Source organism: Scyliorhinus torazame, chromosome 1, assembly GCF_047496885.1.
Source record: "Scyliorhinus torazame isolate Kashiwa2021f chromosome 1, sScyTor2.1, whole genome shotgun sequence".
In the NCBI taxonomy this organism is placed as follows: domain Eukaryota; kingdom Metazoa; phylum Chordata; class Chondrichthyes; order Carcharhiniformes; family Scyliorhinidae; genus Scyliorhinus; species Scyliorhinus torazame.
Window position 1 is genome coordinate 269,567,912 of NC_092707.1, and position 20,629 is coordinate 269,588,540.

Here is a 20,629-nt window from a genome sequence, read left to right on the forward strand (position 1 = left end):
TGTATCATATAACGGTCCTCATCGCTATCCGCAATTCCACTAACCTTTGTGTCGTCCGCAAACTTACTAATCAAACCAGTTACATTTTCCTCCAAATCATTTATATATATTACAAACAGCAAAGGTCCCAGTACTGATCCCTGTGGAACACCACTAGTCACAGCCCTCCATTCAGAATGGATAACCATGTACATTACTGGGCACATGCATATCACCACATTGAGGTCAGCACATGGGACAGGGCGGCACGGCTGTACATGTGCTGTCAACAAGAGCACCAGGGTCCTCCGGCCCCAGAGCCCTCAGGGGACACCCGCCAGGGGCATTTGAAGGCCACAGGACAAGGTAAGCAACTGGCTGCCTCCACCTCAGATGTGCATCCTGGGAACACACCTAGATGTAGCAGTAGATCTAGGAGGGTGAAGCACATTGAGGATCACTGAGGGCACCGGGGGAGGAGGGGAAGAGGGTTGGGGGAGGTGTGTGAGGGATGGAGGGGGGGGGGAGAACCATCGGGAGTGGGGAATTGTATGACTCCTGTGACACATTAAAAACCCTTAAGCACAACCATTATGATGCCTCTGTCGCTTTCCTCTGCTCGGCGAGCTGACCTCCGAACTCTTGGTCCATCTCTCCAGGCGTCCCCCCCTCCCCATAGCACTCACCCACCCTCCGGCCGTGAACATGTCCCCGGAGCTGGTGTTGACATGCTAGTGCCGCACATGGATGCCCGCGGCCCCAATTGTCTCCCCCCCTCTCCCCACCCCCCTTCCCATGATACCCCACCTCCCCTCCCCCAAGAGGTCTGACGTACTATGTGGATGACCCAGAAGCAGAGGACTCTCTCATGTTGCTGTACTGTGTTACGGGCCTCAGAACTGCAGCTATCCAGTTCACACTGCAGATAGATAGCCACTCCCACCTCGGCGCTATTCACAAAAATGATGGTCGCCGGTGCACTACACGCCTCCCGGACTAACCTTACTGCCACTGGACAACCGTTCCTTTACCAAGCCGTCAAAGGAACCACCACCTGAAGCAATGGATGTTTCTCCTGACTTGGGGAGGGAGTGGTTTTACGACACCCTCAGAGGCCAAACCCTATATTGTATACGTTTCCCCTCCTACACCTTGCAGGTGATTGGGGGGAGGGGGGGGAGCCTTCCTCGCTCCCTCCTAATTGGGAGGAACCACACAGTATACAAACCCTGACCTGGGAGCAGATCGAGGCGGGTGACCCTGCGGGGTGAGAAGTAGTGTAACTTGTACTATTGTGAGCAGAGTAAATAAGCCTCGTTGTTATCCTGCCTACCAGATGTCATATGAAGTCCTTACCTTCGGCTATCAGAATTACTAATTGCAATAGATATATGTTTTTAAAGCCAGGGCTCTGTGTAGCATTGAAATGCAATCATTGCACAGCCTCAAACAGCATGGAGAGTTCAGGATGATATATGGTGTGACACAACACAGAGACATGTGAATGGAACTCAATGTAAAAAGATTGTATCAACCATTGACAAATGTTCTAACTCAATAATGGAAAGAAACCCACTGCATACCAATTACCTGTGATTTTGACCCAAGCTGTAGAACCAACCCTCAGCTACAATCGTCTTTCATTGAAACTTAGAACATGGACACGCCAATCTACAGGAGCTACATGTCTTTTGGCCTTCTGATATTAAATTATTTGAACGCTTTTGATGGTGTTCGCAACAGGAAAATTACTAACAGAAGAAGCAGCCTACGCTGTATGATTCATGGAAAATAAGATCAGATTGAATGAAATATAATACAGAATGTTGCTGGAACTGCATTTTTGTTGGAAGTTTTGTGCCGCTTTGCAATGCTACAGCATCAGTCACAAGAACTGTTGAGCTGAAGAAGCACATGAAGAAATATTGGGAAACACTGCATTGATGGATGCCCTGCAAGCTATGAGCTGGCCCCTTTTGTCTAAATTGGCTATTCTGTGAGTTTAATTATAAAATGTATACACACGTACCAATTCTTGCAACTAAACAGACATTGCCAGCAAAACCTGCAATCAAGATTTACTGCAACATGTCTGCCATTAGAAGGCAGTATGACCAGAATTTCTACTGAAGGCATAGCAGACAAATGGAAATTGGCATCCATACTTCCAGTTGAGATGCATGACGATCAATAGAAAATAAGATACAGGTCTCATTTTGCCTGCAGTTGCTCTTTTTATGCAGTTGACTGTGAGTAGGATGGTAAGCAAAAGGAGGCCTCTAATATCACCACTGATTTCTCAGGGCCCATTGCTGAAATTTCCAATCAAAGATTTAATAATGGTTATACAGTTACATAAAAATTACACAAGGGGAACAGGTAATTCAGCTCAACCAGCATGTCTTGGTGTTTATCCTCCCCACCAACAGTCATCCTAATTTCCATGTCTCTTTCTTCAGCAACAACTTGCATTTATACAGCATCTTTAACATCATAAAATGTCTCAAGTCACTTCACGTTAATGTCATCAAACGTCATTTAACACCAAGTCGTATAAGGAGACATCAGAACAGACAACAGTATGTTTTAAAGGAGAAGAAAGTGGGGGTTGAATTTTTAGGGCCAATGGGGGTGAGCAAGGGGAAGGCTAGCAAGCATGGAATTTCATGCTGCCAATTGGCGTACCACTCCCCTTGCACCTTCCCATCCCCGGGAAAAATTCTGGGAGTGCTCCCACTCTGCAATGGTGGCCCGGCTTCTGATTCTGTTTTTCATTTAAAACTTCACAAAGTCGGTGTAATGTTCTTGTCGGATGGCCTGATTTATTACAAGAAGACTTGTAGCTAAAGCTATAAACGATTTATTAACATTAACTGTGGGTGAACTATATAACAAAACAACAGATGAAAAACAGTAAAATCATGCCAAGCAACCTCTCTCTTCAACTTCCTCCAGCCAGTCTGAGGTCAGCTGACCTTAATATTCACCTATATACTAGTGAAACTCCTAGTTGTCAGTCAGTGAATTAAAACAACCATGATATCACTACAGTCAGAGAGAGGATACCTCAAAAATATGGGTCCCCTTTCTCTTACTTTCCTGAAAAGACAGCCTGCTGCTTCTTCTGAGCTGGGCAGCCTTCTATTGGTCCTCTGACCTTGAGAGCCTGCCTGCCATCTTTAATTGAATGGTGGATTTGCTTCAGGCCACTAATTGACACATTCAGGGATAATGACTAGCAGGTGAATGACCCCCAATTAACACTTGACACTGTGTTTCAGATAATTTTGCCCACTAAGTTAGAGAGGAGAAGGTTTGCAGAATCACAAGACGCGATTCGCAGGCCTCGTTGCGCTCTCGCTCGAGCAAAATGAGGCCAGTGAATAGAGGGAGCGGCCAAAAACATGAACCGCACCAGGCACCAATCAATCTGTGACACAACCAGCCTGCTACTGTAGACGAAATCAAGATCTCGCCGTAGCGTAGCGAGAAACTAATTATCACCACTTAAGCCCTATTTCCATACTATTAATGGGAGGATTCCCATATCCAATGGCTTCCCGTTATTCACCGGCCTCCCCAACTAGTGCTCAGGCTGGTGCCGATTAGATCTTCTTTTTAAAACCATGAGCCTGACAGAAGGGCTTCTGCGGGAGCCAAGGAGCGGGTAGCCATCTTTGCTCACAGGCAAAGAGCCCGGGAGTGCCAGGCTTATTACCCCAGTGCTCGGTGGCTGGTGGGGACCTTCAGCTGGGTGGGGGGAGAGGTCAGGCACCAACGAACCCAGTATCCACCCACCGCACAGTCACATCGGAAGGAGACACGGAATTCCTGTATACCACCCCCTTAACCATGACCCAATTACAGGACGCGTGCGAGAAAATCACACCGTTCCTCCCCACCTCAGACCCCCACCACTTCTCCGCTAGAGTAAAGCAGCAGGTGACCATGTACGGCCTGGATGAGCGTGAGCACGTGAAGCTCACAGTTTTGAGTTTAGACCCTTCGGTCGTAGCAGCCCTTCCCGACCCACAGAATGTAGGAGGAGGTACCCTTGCAGAGATGCACGCAGCGATCCTAGATGCAATCAGCTACAACAGAGGTGACCCGGTAGAAGGCCTGAACAAATGCAGGGCAGAGAAAGACAGAACACCCCACAGCGTTTGCTGGATGCCTATGGATTTATTTCACAGCCGTTTTTGGAAATTTAGACCGCGCCCATTTGTCCCAGGAAGGTATGACCAAATGGACCCGCACCCTTATCTCCCATGCCACAGAGGCAGGACAAAAAGCCTGTACGAATTATGACCCCTCAGAGGAAGCCCACAATGAGAAATGGGTTTTAAAAAGATTGTCCCGCGCCTGGGAGCAGTCTGTACAAAACAAACCCACAGTTAGGAAACCCAAAGAACAGCAGGAAGAGCAGGCAGACATGCATCCAGTTAGGATGCACCAGAACCCCGCATGGGTAAATGAGGGAAATAGCCCTCAGCAGCCTAAATCCCAGGAATGCTACAATTGTGGACAGTTAGGACATCACGCACGAGAATGTCAAGCCCCCCTGAAACAGCAACGGAATCAGCCCACCAATGCCCCCCGAACCAGCAAAGACACCAACAGCCCCGACCCCCACCCAGGGAACCATACCCAAGGGAACAGTGCACCAGAGAGCCTGCTCCACCTTATGTGCCTCAGGGGTAATGTTACAACTGTGGGCAGTCAGGACACTTCGCCCGAGATTACAGGAGACCCCCACCAGCTAGACTAGCCCCCAGATATGAAAGAGAACACCACCCACAGCAGCTACAAGGTCCCAGCCGCCCCATGCAAATTGTGAGCGCTTACCCGCCACTTCTCATGGCAGGGACACCTCAGCAAGGCCACTTCATTTTTGTTTTGCTCCTCCTTCCTCTCTTCTTCGGTCACGCTGCACTCCCTCCATATGCTAGTTACACCCCAGTCCAAATGTGATTTACGATGTCCTGTATTCTGATGGAACCTGCACCATGGTTGTTGTATGTTTGTTCGTTTAATGTACATGTTAAATGTGGTTTGTGAATTAAAAAGTTTTCATGGCCCCAAGCCACCACTCTTTTAACGCCCACTGGCTGTTAAAGGTACAAGTTTGTCCCAGGCAATAGTTATAGAACATAGAACATAGAACAATACAGCGCAGTACAGGCCCTTCGGCCCACGATGTTGCACCGAAACAAAAGCCATCTAACCTACACTATGCCATTATCATCCATATGTTTATCCAATAAACTTTTAAATGCCCTCAATGTTGGCGAGTTCACTACTGTAGCAGGTAGGGCATTCCACGGCCTCACTACTCTTTGCGTAAAGAACCTACCTCTGACCTCTGTCCTATATCTATTACCCCTCAGTTTAAAGTTATGTCCCCTCGTGCCAGCCATATCCATCCGCGGGAGAAGGCTCTCACTGTCCACCCTATCCAACCCCCTGATCATTTTGTATGCCTCTATTAAGTCTCCTCTTAACCTTCTTCTCTCCAACGAAAACAACCTCAAGTCCATCAGCCTTTCCTCATAAGATTTTCCCTCCATACCAGGCAACATCCTGGTAAATCTCCTCTGCACCCGCTCCAAAGCCTCCACGTCCTTCCTATAATGCGGTGACCAGAACTGTACGCAATACTCCAAATGCGGCCGGACCAGAGTTCTGTACAGCTGCAACATGACCTCCCGACTCCGGAACTCAATCCCTCTACCAATAAAGGCCAACACTCCATAGGCCTTCTTCACAACCCTATCAACCTGGGTGGCAACTTTCAGGGATCTATGTACATGGACACCTAGATCCCTCTGCTCAGCCACACTTTCAAGAACTTTACCATTAGCCAAATATTCCGCATTCCTGTTATTCCTTCCAAAGTGAATCACCTCACACTTCTCTACATTAAACTCCATTTGCCACCTCTCAGCCCAGCTCTGCAGCTTATCTATATCCCTCTGTAACCTGCTACATCCTTCCACACTATCGACAACACCACCGACTTTAGTATCATCTGCAAATTTACTCACCCACCCTTCTGTGCCTTCCTCTAGGTCATTGATAAAAATGACAAACAGCAACGGCCCCAGAACAGATCCTTGTGGTACTCCACTTGTGACTGTACTCCATTCTGAACATTTCCCATCAACCACCACCCTCTGTCTTCTTTCAGCTAGCCAATTTCTGATCCACATCTCTAAATCACCCTTAATCCCCAGCCTCCGTATTTTTTGCAATAACTTACCGTGGGGAACCTTATCAAACGCTTTGCTGAAATCCATATACACCACATCAACTGCTCTACCCTCGTCTACCTGTTCAGTCACCTTCTCAAAGAACTCAATAAGGTTTGTGAGGCATGACCTACCCTTCACAAAGCCATGCTGACTATCCCTGATCATATCATTCCTATCTAGATGATTATAAATCTTGTCCCTTATAATCCCCTCCAAGACTTTACCCACTACAGACGTGAGGCTCACCGGTCTATAGTTGCCGGGGTTGTCTCTGCTCCCCTTTTTGAACAAAGGGACCACATTTGCTGTCCTCCAGTCCTCTGGTACTATTCCTGTAGCCAATGATGACATAAAAATCAAAGCCAAAGGTCCAGCAATCTCTTCCCTGGCCTCCCATAGAATCCTAGGATAAATCCCATCAGGTCCCGGGGACTTATCTATTTTCAGCCTGTCCAGAATTGCCAACACCTCTTCCCTACGTACCTCAATGCCATCTATTCTATTAGCCTGGGGCTCAGCATTCTCCTCCACAACATTATCTTTTTCCTGAGTGAATACTGACGAAAAATATTCATTTAGTATCTCGCCTATCTCTTCAGACTCCACACACAATTTCCCATCCCTGTCCTTGACTGGTCCTACTCTTTCCCTAGTCATTCGCTTATTCCTGACATACCTATAGAAAGCTTTTGGGTTTTCCTTGATCCTTCCTGCCAAATACTTCTCATGTCCCCTCCTTGCTCGTCTTAGGCAATAGTTCAGAGGAACTAGTCTGTCGGCAGATAACAATCATAACTACTCTTCTGATTCGAAGGTAATCACAAGAGGCAGCCCCCACGACGACCACCGGCGTTGATCATCGTCCTACCTGGGGATTCCATCCAAATCTTACCCGTCGCGGCCCATACGCACCTATTTCGGCACTTTTGGTTCAAAAAGTTTTGTTTTGTTTTCAGGCGACCCTTAGGTTGCCATCCATATGCTATTTACATCCTGAATAATTTGGATGGTAAATCGCACAGTCTGCGAGACGGCTCGCACTGTTTCAGTATTTTTAAGTGTGTCTTGTCCTGAATATTCGTTTAAAAAAAAAATGAGGGAGTCACACATGGTGACAAATTGTAAAGGGAGAATTGGCACTAAAGGACAGACATACTAACAGATGAGATATTAAACCAAGATAGTAACAGACACTATGCTTGATCCCACAGAACTCCAGAAGCCCCAAGGGGCAGCACGGTAGCCTTGTGGATAGCACAATTGCTTCACAGCTCCAGGGTCCCAGGTTCGGTTCCAGCTTGGGTCACTGTCTGTGCGGAGTCTGCACATCCTCCCTGTGTGTGCGTGGGTTTCCTCCGGATGCTCCGGTTTCCTCCCACAGTCCAAAGATGTGCAGGTTAGGTGGATTGGGCATGATAAATTGCCCTTAGTGTTCAAAATTGCCCTTAGTGTTGGGTGGGGTTACTGGGTTATGGGGATAGGGTGGCGGTGTTGACCTTGGGTAGGGTGCTCTTTCCAAGAGCCGGTGCAGACTCGATGGGTCGAATGGCCTCCTTCTGCACTGTAAATTCTATGATAATCTATGAAAGAAAAGAAGAGAAGAGAAAGAAGAACAACGAGGACATCCTCCGTGTTGGTCACCACCATTATAATATGTATTCGGTTGCGCGCGAATGCGAACCCCCTGACCCCAACCCCCCCCGGCCGTTAATGATTCACTTCCCCATAGCACCCAGAGCCCAGTAAAAGGCAACACCACACCATCATGGTGTGATAAGCTCATAACATGGTACTCCCTTTCCTATGTAGTCGAATCCCTATTAGTGTTGGCGATACTCTGCAGCATCGTGCAGACTATCCGCATGAGGAAATGGAGAAGGAGAGCCTACCGCACTAGCACCCCGGTATACAGAACGAGATCCCCTATTTTTGGTTTTCACCAAGCCCCCGAACCCTTCGATCTATAATAAAGGACATTCATTTGCGTTCTTTTGTAAATAAAGAAATGGAAATATTGTACACACCTGTGCTTGACTGCCAAGCCAGGAAAAATGTGAATGCTGCATTTATTTTTGTACTGTTTAGGAAGTTCGTGTGATTGAATGTTTAGTGAGTGTAGTTTATTGAGGACAGTTAGAGGTAACGTTTTTTGTATTTCTTTGTAATACATGCCCCTTTATGACATAGCGCCACTTAGAATGTTAGTTAAACTTTTTACTGCATAATTATGGTCAGTGTAGAGGCCATAGAAGAGTGCTCGCCCGGTCAGGGAATGAAGACAATGCAGTTATGTGATCCTTCACGCTTTGCGTTAGGGATCACAAGGAGGGAGTGTAGCCACCTGGGTTGGACACTTCCTGACTTAAAATGGAGAACCGCAAAGGCTGAAGGGAAATTCAGCCAACACAGGCAAAGACTAACAAGTACAGAAATCATGTATATTGAAACCTGCAAAAAAAACAGACAGCACTGAAACCAGCAGCCATCTGCAAAGTAATGCAGCAGCCATCTGCATAGTAATGAGCGATTCCAAGGCACAATGGCAACAGTTAAGGTGAATAAAGCCAAGCCAGACTCCTCGGCGCCAGCAGGAGCCAAGACAAAGGAAGGCCGACAGACATTTAGGGACCGCCCAGCGATCAGGGAACCGCTCCAGTATTGGAGAAATCGATTCAAGTGATTGGAAAGTAGTCCAATCGCTTGGAGCCAGATACGGGGTCCGCCCCGAAGGGCGGGAAGCCCCATGGGGACTATAAAGTAAAGCTCCCAAGTTCAAATCGTCCTTCTTGGCAGGGTCACTCAGCAACACGAAGCAACTCTTGACAGTGACCTGACCAGCTGCCATACCAAGTGTGGTAGTATGCATTAGGGGTCATGTGGGACTGTGAAGCCGTGATGCCATTGGCTGACAGATCCCGGGTCCTGGTTGACTGTTGATCTCTAGCTCCGCCCTGAAGGCGGAGTATAAGACCAGGAGTTCTCCCCACAGCTCCAGTCTGTTGCTGAACTGCGGGGAACAAGTCACGCTTAATAAAGCCTCATCGACTTCATCTCTATTCGTCTCTCGTAAGTCATTGTGCGCTACAATTTATTAAGCGTGCTTAAAGGACTATGGAGCTCAGGATCGTCCCGGAATGCCTGAGGATCAGCCCCCACGCATTGAACTTAACAGCAATTTTTAAACACTGGCAGACTTGTTTCGAAGGCTACCTCCGAACGGCCCCCGGCCGGATCACAGAAGACCAGAAACTGCAGGTCCTGCATTCGAGGGTAAGCCCGGAAATTTTCCCTCTCATAGAAGACGCAGAGGATTTCCCGACGGCGCTCGCAGCACTAAAGAGCATCTACATTCGCCCAGTGAACCAGGTCTACGCACGCTACCAACTCGCAACGAGACGGCAAAGTCCCGGAGAATCGCTAGACGAATTCTACGCCGCGCTGCAAATTTTCGGACGGGCTTGCAGCTGCCCGCCGGTAAACACGGCTGAACACACGGACATGTTAATTCGCGATGCGTTTGTGGCAGGTATGAACTCTCCCCAAATCCGCCAAAGACTGTTCGAAAAAGAGTCGCTAGGACTCTCAGAGGCACGGGCCCTTGCAGCTTCCCAAGATGTGGCCGCGCAAAATGCCCGCGCGTAGGCCCCGACCGCGCGGCAGCCCCTTGGGCTCCGTGGACCCCCGTCGCGACAAACCCCCCCCCTCACAGGCTTGCGCGGTTCAGACGCCAGGTCATCCCGGGGGGGCCCTCTGCTATTTCTGCGGGCAGGCGAAACACCCCCGGCAGCGCTGCCCGGCCGCGCAGCGATTTGCAAGAGCTGCGGCAAAAAGGGCCATTTCGCGGCTGTGTGCCGGTCCGGGGGGTCGCCGCTGTCCCCGGAGAAGAAAGAGTCCAGCGCATCCCAAACGCTCCCCAACCCCCCCAGCGCCTCATGTGCGACCCGCAGGCGCCGCCATTTTGGGTCCCAGCCAGCACGAGGGGAGGATGGGCGCCGCCATCTTGTGACCCCCCAGCCATGTGCGATGCATGGGGGTGGCCATTTTGTCCACCCCCACCGCCATCTTGGGACCCCCCAGCCATGTGCGATGCATGGGGGTGGCCATTTTGTTCACCCCCGCCGCCATCTCGGACGACAACAATGGACCCCAGCATCGACGGCTCCACGGGGTTCGAAGAAGACGCTGAGACACTGCGACCACGTCTGGCCTCGGTGACGCTGGACCAAGCACGGCCCCGGACGCTCCAGACGACGACAACAACGGTGCTGATCAACGGACACGAGACACCATGCCTGATCGACTCCGGGAGCACAGAAAGCTTCATCCACCCCAACACGGTAAGACGCTGTTTTTTGACCATCCGTCCCAGTACGCAGAAGATTTCCCTAGCTGCAGGATCCCACTCCGTACAGATCAAAGGGTTCTGCATAGTGACCCTAACGGTGCAAGGGAGGGAGTTTAAAAACTACAGGCTCTACGCCCTTCCCCAACTCTGCGCGCCCACATTACTGGGATTAGACTTCCAGTGCAACCTGCAGAGCCTAACATTCCAATTCGGCGGCCCAATACCCCCACTCACTATCTGCGGCCTCGCAACCCTCAAAGATGAACCCCCATCCTTGTTTGCAAACCTCACCCCGGATTGCAAACCCGTCGCCACTAGGAGCAGACGGTACAGCGCCCAGGACCGGACATTTATTCGGTCCGAAGTCCAGCGGTTGCTGAAGGAAGGCATAATCCAGGCCAGCAATAGTCCCTGGAGAGCACAGGTGGTAGTAGTAAAGACAGGGGAGAAGCAAAGGGTGGTCATAGACTATAGCCAGACCATCAACAGGTACACACAGCTAGATGCGTACCCTCTCCCCCGCATATCCGACATGGTCAATCGGATTGCCCAATATAAGGTCTTCTCCACCGTGGACCTCAAGTCCGCCTACCACCAGCTTCCCATCCGCCCAAGTGACTGCAAGTACACAGCCTTCGAGGCAGACGGGCGACTATACCACTTCCTAAGGGTCCCATTTGGCGTCACAAACGGGGTCTCGGTCTTCCAACGGGAGATGGACCGAATGGTTGATCAACACGGGTTGCAGGCCACGTTCCCGTATCTCGACAACGTAACCATCTGCGGCCACGATCAGCAGGACCACGACGCCAACCTCCAAAAATTCCTCCAGACCGCTAAAGCCTTGAACCTCACATACAACGAGGACAAGTGCATGTTTAGCACAAACCGGCTAGCCATCTTGGGATATGCAGTGCGCAATGGGATAATAGGCCCCGACCCCGAACGCATGCGCCCCCTCATGGAATTTCCCTCCCCCACTGCTCCAAAGCCCTGAAACGCTGCCTGGGGTTCTTTTCATATTAGGCCCAGTGGGTCCCCCAGTACGCAGACAAGGCCCGCCCCCTAATATAGACCACTACCTTCCCCCTGTCGACAGAGGCTCGCCAGGCCTTCAGCCGACTCAAAGCGGATATCGCAAAGGCCACGATGCGCGCCATCGACGAGTCCCTCCCCTTCCAAGTCGAGAGCGACGCCTCCGACGTAGCTCTGGCGGCCACCCTTAACCAAGCGGGCAGACCCGTGGCTTTTTTCTCCCGAACCCTCCACGCCTCAGAAATCCGCCACTCCTCAGTGTAAAAGGAAGCCCAAGCCATAGTGGAAGCTGTGCGACATTGGAGGCATTACCTGGCCGGCAGGAGATTCACTCTCCTCACTGACCAACGGTCGGTAGCTTTCATGTTCGATAATGCACAGCAGGCAAAATTAAAAATGACAAGATCTTAAGGTGGAGGATCGAGCTCTCCACCTTCAACTACGAGATCTTGTACCGTCTCGGAAAGCTGAACGAGCCGTCTGATGCCCTATCCCGCGCGCGGCACATGTGCCAACGCACAAATAAACCGTCTCCAAACCCTCCACGAGGACCTCTGCCACCCAGGGGTCACTCGGTTCTACCATTTTATAAAGTCCCGCAACCTCCCCTACTCCGTGGAGGAGGTCCGTACAGTCACCAGGAACTGCCACATCTGCGCAGAGTGCAAACCGCACTTTTTCAGGCCGGATAGAGCGCACCTGATCAAGGCTTCCCGTCCCTTTGAACGCCTCAGTCTAGATTTCAAAGGGCCCCTCCCCTCCACCGACCGCAACACATACTTCCTGAACGTGGTGGACGAGTACTCTCGTTTCCCTTTCACCATCCCCTGCCCCGACATGACAGCGGCCACAGTTATTAAAGCCCTTAACACCATATTCACACTGTTCGGTTTCCCACATATATCCATAGCGACAGGGGGTCCTCTTTCATGAGTGACGAGCTGCGCCAGTTCCTGCTCAGCAAGGGTATAGCCTCGAGCAGGACGACCAGCTACAACCCCCGGGGGAACGGGCAAGTAGAGAGGGAGAACGGCACGGTCTGGAAGACCGTCCTACTGGCCCTACGGTCCAGGGATCTCCCAGTTTCACGGTGGCAGGAGGTCCTCCCGGACGCTCTCCACTCCATCCGGTCGCTGCTGTGTACTACCACTAATCAAACGCCTCATGAGCGCCTCCTTGTCTTCCCCAGGAAGTCCTCCTCTGGAACGTCGCTGCCGACCTGGCTGGCGGCCCCAGGACCCATCTTGCTCCGGAAACATGTGCGGGCGCACAAGTCGGACCCGTTGGTCGAGAGGGTTCACCTCCTCCACGCGAACCCGCAGTACGCCTACGTGGCGTACCCCGACGGCCGACAGGACACGGTCTCCCTGCGAGACCTGGCGCCCACCGGCAACACGCACACCCCCCCGACACCAATCACCCCCTCCCTGCCACCGGCGCACCCCGCGTCCGCCCCCTTCCCAAGAGGTTCGGTCCTCCTCCCATGTCCGACCAGGAGTGAAGCAGCAGCAGACACCGTAAAGCTCCCGGAGACGACAACGCTGGAACAAGCACTGGCACCACCACCGGGGCTGAGGCGATCGACAAGGAAGACCAGACCGCCCGCTCGACTCGTGGCATCGGTGTAACACAAGAATGTTGTGGACTTTAACGAGAATGTTCTTTTTTTTCTTCTTACGAATATTGTAAATAGTTCACAAACCCTGTACATAGCCCAGTGTAGGGCAAAGTGTAGGGCACTGTAATGACATGCAAAAGTTTTTCCTCCCAGGACCAGCCTTGTAAACCCCTACCATCATTTTTAACAAGGGGTGAATGTGGTAGTATGCATTAGGGGTCATGTGGGACTGTGAAGCCGTGATGCCATTGGCTGACAGATCCAGGGTCCTGGTTGGTTGTTGATCTCTAGCTCCGCCCTGAAGGCGGAGTATAAGAACCAGGAGTTCTCCCCGCAGCTCCAGTCTGTTGCTGAACTGCGGGGAACAAGTCACGTTTAATAAAGCCTCATCGACTTCATCTCTATTCGTCTCTCGTAAGTCATTGTGTGCTACACCAAGTAAGTAAGTCTCCAGTCAACGCTCGCTACGAGATAGGCGCTCCTAGCTTCAAGTCCGTACCAGCTTTTGAATCCTGCAGACTCAAGGCCTGAACGAAAGGCCATTCGTTCCCCTGACCTGGTGGGCCAGTCCGAAGCTAAGTATAGGCCTTTTAGTGATATAAATAGCCTAGAAAGTAGAGTGATATGCATAAGTAGGGACTTACTGTATATAATAAATGTGTTTTGATTTGAATCTTACTAATTGGTGTGTTGAATTATTGATCATTACTTGAACTTCAACCTCGTGGCGGTATCCTAAAGATACCTGGCGACTGTATAGCAAAGGTTAAACAAACAGAGCAAATTACGAATTAAGAGCCAACCAAAAGTTAGCAACATTGTGAAGGGAGGTTGGGGGCTGCATGGAGAGTTGGGGGGGGGTGGATGCTTGCGTGGGGGCGGAAAGGTCTTCGAGGGTTGGGGGTGTTGGTGTCAACTTACCCTTGCTGTCCGATGTAGGTCGTCCTCCTGGCCACACTCCCTGAGCTTACAGCCATTGCCACCTCATCCCAGGCAGCACTGGCTGCCTTGTGGCTCACCCTCCGGAATCCTCAGGGGAACAAGACATCCATTCTGGCCTCGACCACATCTAGCAGCCTCCCCAGGCCTGCATCGCTGAATCTTGGGGCCGGTCGTCTCGACGTTGTGGTTGCAAGCTGACTGGACTTGGCTGTGCAAGTGCAGTTTAAGTGCTGCTCGACCTTGTTAGAGTTAGGAGCTGGTGATCGCGGTGCTGGTGAATCAGCTGGCGAGCTTGCATTTGCAGTGAGAAACCCGTGGGGCTTCATTAAGTCAACCAATTATCGTTGAATAACGTTGCTGGCCTCACTGGGCCGAGCAGCAGGAAGCTCGCGGCAGTTCTTGCTTGCTGCCCCAGGTAGAAGTCTTTCCTTTTTTTAATACGTTTAGAGTACCCAATTCATTTTTTCCAATTAAGGAGCAATTTTAGCGTGGCCAATCCATCTAGCCTGCATATCTTTGGGTTGTGGGGGCGAAACTTACGCAAACACGGGAAGAATGTGCAAAATCCACATGGACAGTGACCCAGAGCCGGGATCAAACCTGGAATCTCGGCGCCGTGAGGCAGCAATGCTAACCACTGCACCACTGTGCCGCCCACACTTTGAAATCTTTCCTGAGAATCGCGGCCACAGAATCTGACAATGCAGACGAGGCCCTTCAGCCCATTGAGTCTGCATCGACACGTGAAAAGGCACCTGACCTACCCACCTAATCCCATTTTCCAGCACTTAGTCCATAGCCTTGAATGTTATGACATGTCAAGTGCTCACCCAAGTTCTTTTTAAAGGATATGAGGCAACCCACCTCTACCGCCCTCCCAGGTAGTGCATTCCAAACCGTCACCACTCTCTGGATAAAAATGTTTTTCCTCACATCCCCCTAAATCTCCTACCCCTTACCTTGAACTTGTGTCCCCTCATGACTGACCCTCCAACCAAGGGGGCAGGTGCTCCTTATCCACCCTGCCCATGCCTCTCATAATCTTGTACACCTCAATCAGGTCACCCTTCTGTCTTCTCTGCTCCAGCGAAAACAACCCAAGCCTATTCAACCTCTCTTCACAGCTTAAATGTTCCATCCTAGGAAACATCATGGTGAATCTCCTTGCACCCACTCCAAGATAATCACATCCTTCTTATAATGTGGCAACGCGAATTGCAGACAATACTCCAGCTGTGACCTCATCCAATGTTCTGTATAACTCCAACATAGCGTCCCTTCTTTTGTGGTCTATGCCTCGATTGATAAAGGCAAATGTCCCATCTGCCTTTTTCACCACCCTATTAACCTACCACCTTCAGAGATCTATGGACAAACACACCAAGGTCCCTTTGTTCCTCAGAACTTCCTGGTGTCATGCCATTAATTGAATATTTCCTTGTCAAATTATTCCTTCCAAAGTATATCACCTTACACTTTTCAAGGTTAAATTCCATCTGCCACTTATCTGCCCATTTGTCCATCCCGTCCACATTTTCCTGTAACCCAATACAATCAATCTCACTGTTACCCGGCCAACGTTTGTGCCATCCGCAACATACTGATCCTACCCCCCACATAGTCATTTATAAATGACAAACGAAAGAGGGCCCAGCACAGATCTCTGGGGTACACCACAGGACACTGGCTTCCAGTCACTAAAGCAGCCATCTGTCATCACCTTCTGTCTACCACAACTAATTCAAATTTGAATCCACATTATCAAATTACTCTGTATCTCATGTGCATTTGCCTTCTTCAGGGGCTGGTTTAGTGCACTGGGCTAAATCGCTGGCATTTAAAGCAGACCAAGGCAGCCCAGCAGCACGGTTCAATTCCCGTACCAGCCTTCCCGAACAGGCGCCGGAATGTGGTGACTAGGGGCTTTTCACAGTAACTTCATTTGAAGCCTACTTGTGACAATAAGCGATTTTCATTTCATTTCATATGTTTCCCATGTGGGACCTTATCAAAGTCTTTGCTGAAATCCATATAAACTGCATCTGCTGCACTACCCTCATCTACACATCTGGTCACCCCCTCACAAAATTCAATCAGATTTGTTAGGCATGACCTCCCTCCAAAGCCATGCTGACTATTCCTGATCAAACCTTGGTTCTCCATGTGAAGATAGATTCTCTCCTTCAGAAGTTTCTCCAATAGTTTCCCTGCTACTGAATTAAGACCCATTGGTCTTCAGTTCCCTGACTTATATCTACAACCCTTCAAAAATAGTGGGACCAAATCAACTGTTCTCCAGTCCACTGCCACCTCTCATGTGGCCAAATTGGAATTAAACATTTGGATCATAACCCCTGCAATCTCCACCCACACCTTCCAAAGCAGCCTGGGATACAATTTATCCAAACCTGGAGATTTGTCCACTTTTAACATAAAATTGACTGTTTGGATGCCATAGGACATAGATAGGGCTGAAGGTGTTTTTTTAAAAGAGACATCTACTGTATACATGAAAAAGAAAAATCACTGAGGAAATTCAGTGTTTCATGAGTGATCAGTGCCGATGAAGCCATGCTAAATATCTGAATATTTTATCCTCTCCCACATGCTGGGCAAGTGATTCACGTGTTTCTGGAATTTTGTAGATTTGTTTCTCTATGTGCCACACGATTTGCCACTTTGAGGGGCTAATTTAATCCATGATGCACAGAGTGCAGCAAATGAAATTAAAACAAAGATCTTCCAGTCGTCGACTGAGAGAGGTTTTAATTTACTTTCAGTGAGCCTTGACGAGATTACTGAATTTAATAATTCCTTCTGAGATCATGGTTTCTAAGATGCTGTGATAAACATGTTCTCTGAAAATGCAAAGTTGGTTATTCAATGCCCTATTAATCACCCCATCTCAGTTCATTTCAGTATCATCGTGCATTGTAATTTGATTAGAGCCAGATTTTTCCTCAATTTTCATCATAAACGATTTAAGCTACTGGCTCGTATGTCAGCAAATCACATTACTTCTTGAATTGTCTCCACCATAACAAAATGTAGGTGTCATTAAGAAACATATCAGATCCAATGTATTGATTCCCCAAAAGATTCCCCTCTGAGCGCAGATCTCTACAGCGACTGTGTGTCTGACCATCTGGTTGCAATGTGTTCAGCAATAGTTTCTTTCACAATTCAATGTAGTAAAATCAGTAAAGACAGGCGACAGAACACTTTCAAAAGCGCTGATTGTGAGTAGATGAAAATCATCAGGGTCCATCTATGTAAATGATATCAGGACGAACGTTACCTCTTGTGTTCAGGTGAGACTGAAACTATTGCAGGACCATGGTAAGCTTTATACTTTGGGTGCTAATTTAATCTCAGGAACAATGAGAATAATAAATCATAATCCCCAAGTGCTTAAAGAAACTAATTACAATGTGCACACAGTATTAAAGCTCATAAAACTTACTGTTGCAGCAAATCTCTTCTCCCCTACAGTCTCATCCAAATCTCCACCTTAATTACCAGCGAGCTCAATAATGTTTTCTTTATAATTAAAACAAAAAATGCTGGATAAACCCTTTGGGGCAAGTAAGGAAATGGATTAGGAGCTGGTCCCCTTTACTCTGCTCATTGGCTTTGTAACTGAGAAAGGATTAATGTTTTTTTTTATAAAGAAAATAAATTGAAAGTCCATGCAAGCATACCTTTAAGGAATTTTACCGTCCCCTTATTGTGATGCAAGTTACCAATATAACGCTCTGATACATACAGAAAAGCAAGGAGAATGAGGAGGTTAAAATTGTAAAGGTAGCTGTAATTAAATGGGGATCCCATCACATATCACTTCTGTTAAAGTGAACTGAGGTATCTGCAAAGTAGCAATGTAGGGAATGGGAAAATTACAACGATAAGGTGGAACTTTACCATGTAAATTTGAATTTTAGAATCATTTGTTTGATTGATGTACCAACACCGTTAGCCCATCTTCTCTGAAGGGAAAAGGATTGCTGTTCAATTAAGGTCACCAAAAACTACCTGTTGCTGCTCCATTGCTTTCAGCTATAAAAGCCTCTGGGAGCTCTGTACATTTCCAGTGCTGACATCTTGCAGATCCCCAATTTTCTTTTTTTTGCAAAAATATACATTATCCGTGAAATATCTGAAAGAACATAAGAATCATTTCAAAATGGTCATCACACAAAGTGCAATAATATTCAGGTTTTCTACATACATCATGTTACACTCTGAGGTGTTTCAATACAGTCAAAGAAACATTACAGGCATGTCAAAATGGTCATTTCAAATGGTGCAAGGGCATTTACGATGTCACACTAGATCGATTTGCACTCTGAGGTACTTCAATACAATTGTAATAAATGCAATATTCACCATATATATTGATGCGAGCCATACAGCCCAAGGGGGTTCTATACAATTCCCCTCCCCTCAGATCAATATGGCTGAAAGGTCTTAGACAGCAACCATCCCCCATTGCACCTCTGCATTGGCTGTCCCAAGCTTTAGTACATCCCTCAGTACGTAGTCCCGGGCTTTGGACTGTGCCAGTCTGCAACACTTGGTCGGGACAACTCTTTGCACTGGAAGACCAACAGGTTTCAGGCAGACCAAAGAGAGTCTTTCATGTTTGTTTTGGTTTGCGTCCCTGAGAACAGCCTGTAGAGCACAGAGTCCTGAGTCACAGAAATGCTCAGGACGAATCTCGACAAAAAACACTTAATACCTCTCCAGGCTTTCTTTGCAAAGGCACATTCCACAGAGAGGAGGGCAAAGTTCTCTTCTCCACCACATCTCCGCAAGGACAGTGTGTAGTTGGGGTGAGACTCTGGAAACATAGGAAGGATCTAACGAGGAGGGACATTCTCACAACCAACTGTGGTAGTCGGTATTAGGGGTATTACGGTACCTATGTTGAGGCTCTAAGATCATTGGTGTGGGAGGTACCTAAGACAGGAAGATCATTGGTGAAGCCTGCCTGCTGGTTCCGCCCGGTAAGGCGGAGTATAAGAGTCTGTGTCTCCCTAGCAGCTGCATTCTGTACCTGCGTTGCTGGGGGAAACATCTAGTCCAATAAAGCCTTCAATTGCCATCCAATCTTGCTTCTGGAGTCATTGATCGAGCATCACCAACCAAGCTGGGTTGAATACAACACAGTGTGTAAGCCATCACTCCTGGGAGCTTCACTCTCCTTGAAGGACTCAAGCGCCTTAGTCAACTCATTCAGCGTTAACAGTACGTCCAGTCTCACCCGCTTGCAGTCTTCTAAGACCTCCGTGGCAGGTCCCCAATTTTTATTGTTCCACCATTGTCAGCCATGTCTTTAGCTGTCTACGGGCCAAATCTCTAGAATTCCCTGTTGTCACACCTCAGCTGAAGGGTCTTGAAGAAGGGAGGGTGACCATGAGACTGCCAGGCAGACCAAGAGAAACAGGCAGGTAGTTCGGGAGCCCCTGGGATCCCACTCGCAAATCAGTATTCCATTTTAGAGGCTGTTTTTTTCCAGGGACTGCAGACAGAGCCAAGCTTCTGCCACCATAAGCAACCCGTCTGTACAGGGGGTGGGGGGGGGGGGGGGGGGGGGGGGTGATGGTGCGAGGGGGGACAGAGAGGAAGAGCAATAGTAATAGGTGATTCTATAGTCAGGGGAACAGATAGGTGCTATTCTTTCAACGTGATTCCAGGATGTTGTGTTGCCTCCTGGTGCCAGAGTCCGGAATGTCACTGAATGGCTGCAGGGCATCCTGAAGAGGGATGATAAGGCAGCAGTCGTGATACATGTCAGTACCAATTACATGGTAGAAAGAGAGATGAGATCTTGCATCAAGAATTCAGGGAGCTAAACATGGGGAAGAGTGAATTATTTGTGATACATCCAGGGGACCAGAGTAGAGAGATAGAAGGCTTGCCTCTAAGGAAAGTGGAAAGAAACTTCCGATACCTGGGGATTCAGATCGCTAGGAGCTGGGGAACCTTGCACAGACTTAATCTGACACGGTTGGTAGAACAAATGGAGGAGGACTTCAAGAGGTGGGACATGCAGCCTCTATCGCTGGCGGGCAGGGTGCAAGCAATTAAGATGATGGTCCTCCCGAGGTTCTTATTTGTATTTCAATGTCTCCCTATCCTAATCACTAAGACCTTTTTTAATAAAATAGACAGGAGCATCACGAGCTTCGTGTGGGCAGGGAAAGTTCCGAGAGTAAGGAGGGGGTTCCTTCAGCGTAGTAGGGACAGAGGAGGATTGGCACTACCGAACTTGGGCGATTACTATTGGGCCGCCAATGTGGCAATGATACGTAAATGGATGATGGAGGGTGAGGGAGCGGCGTGGGAAAGACTGGAGAGAAAGTCCTGTAAAGGGACGAGTTTAGAGGCGCTGGTGACGGCGCCGCTACCGATCTCACCTAAAAAGTTTACCACGAACCCGGTGGTGGCGGCAACATT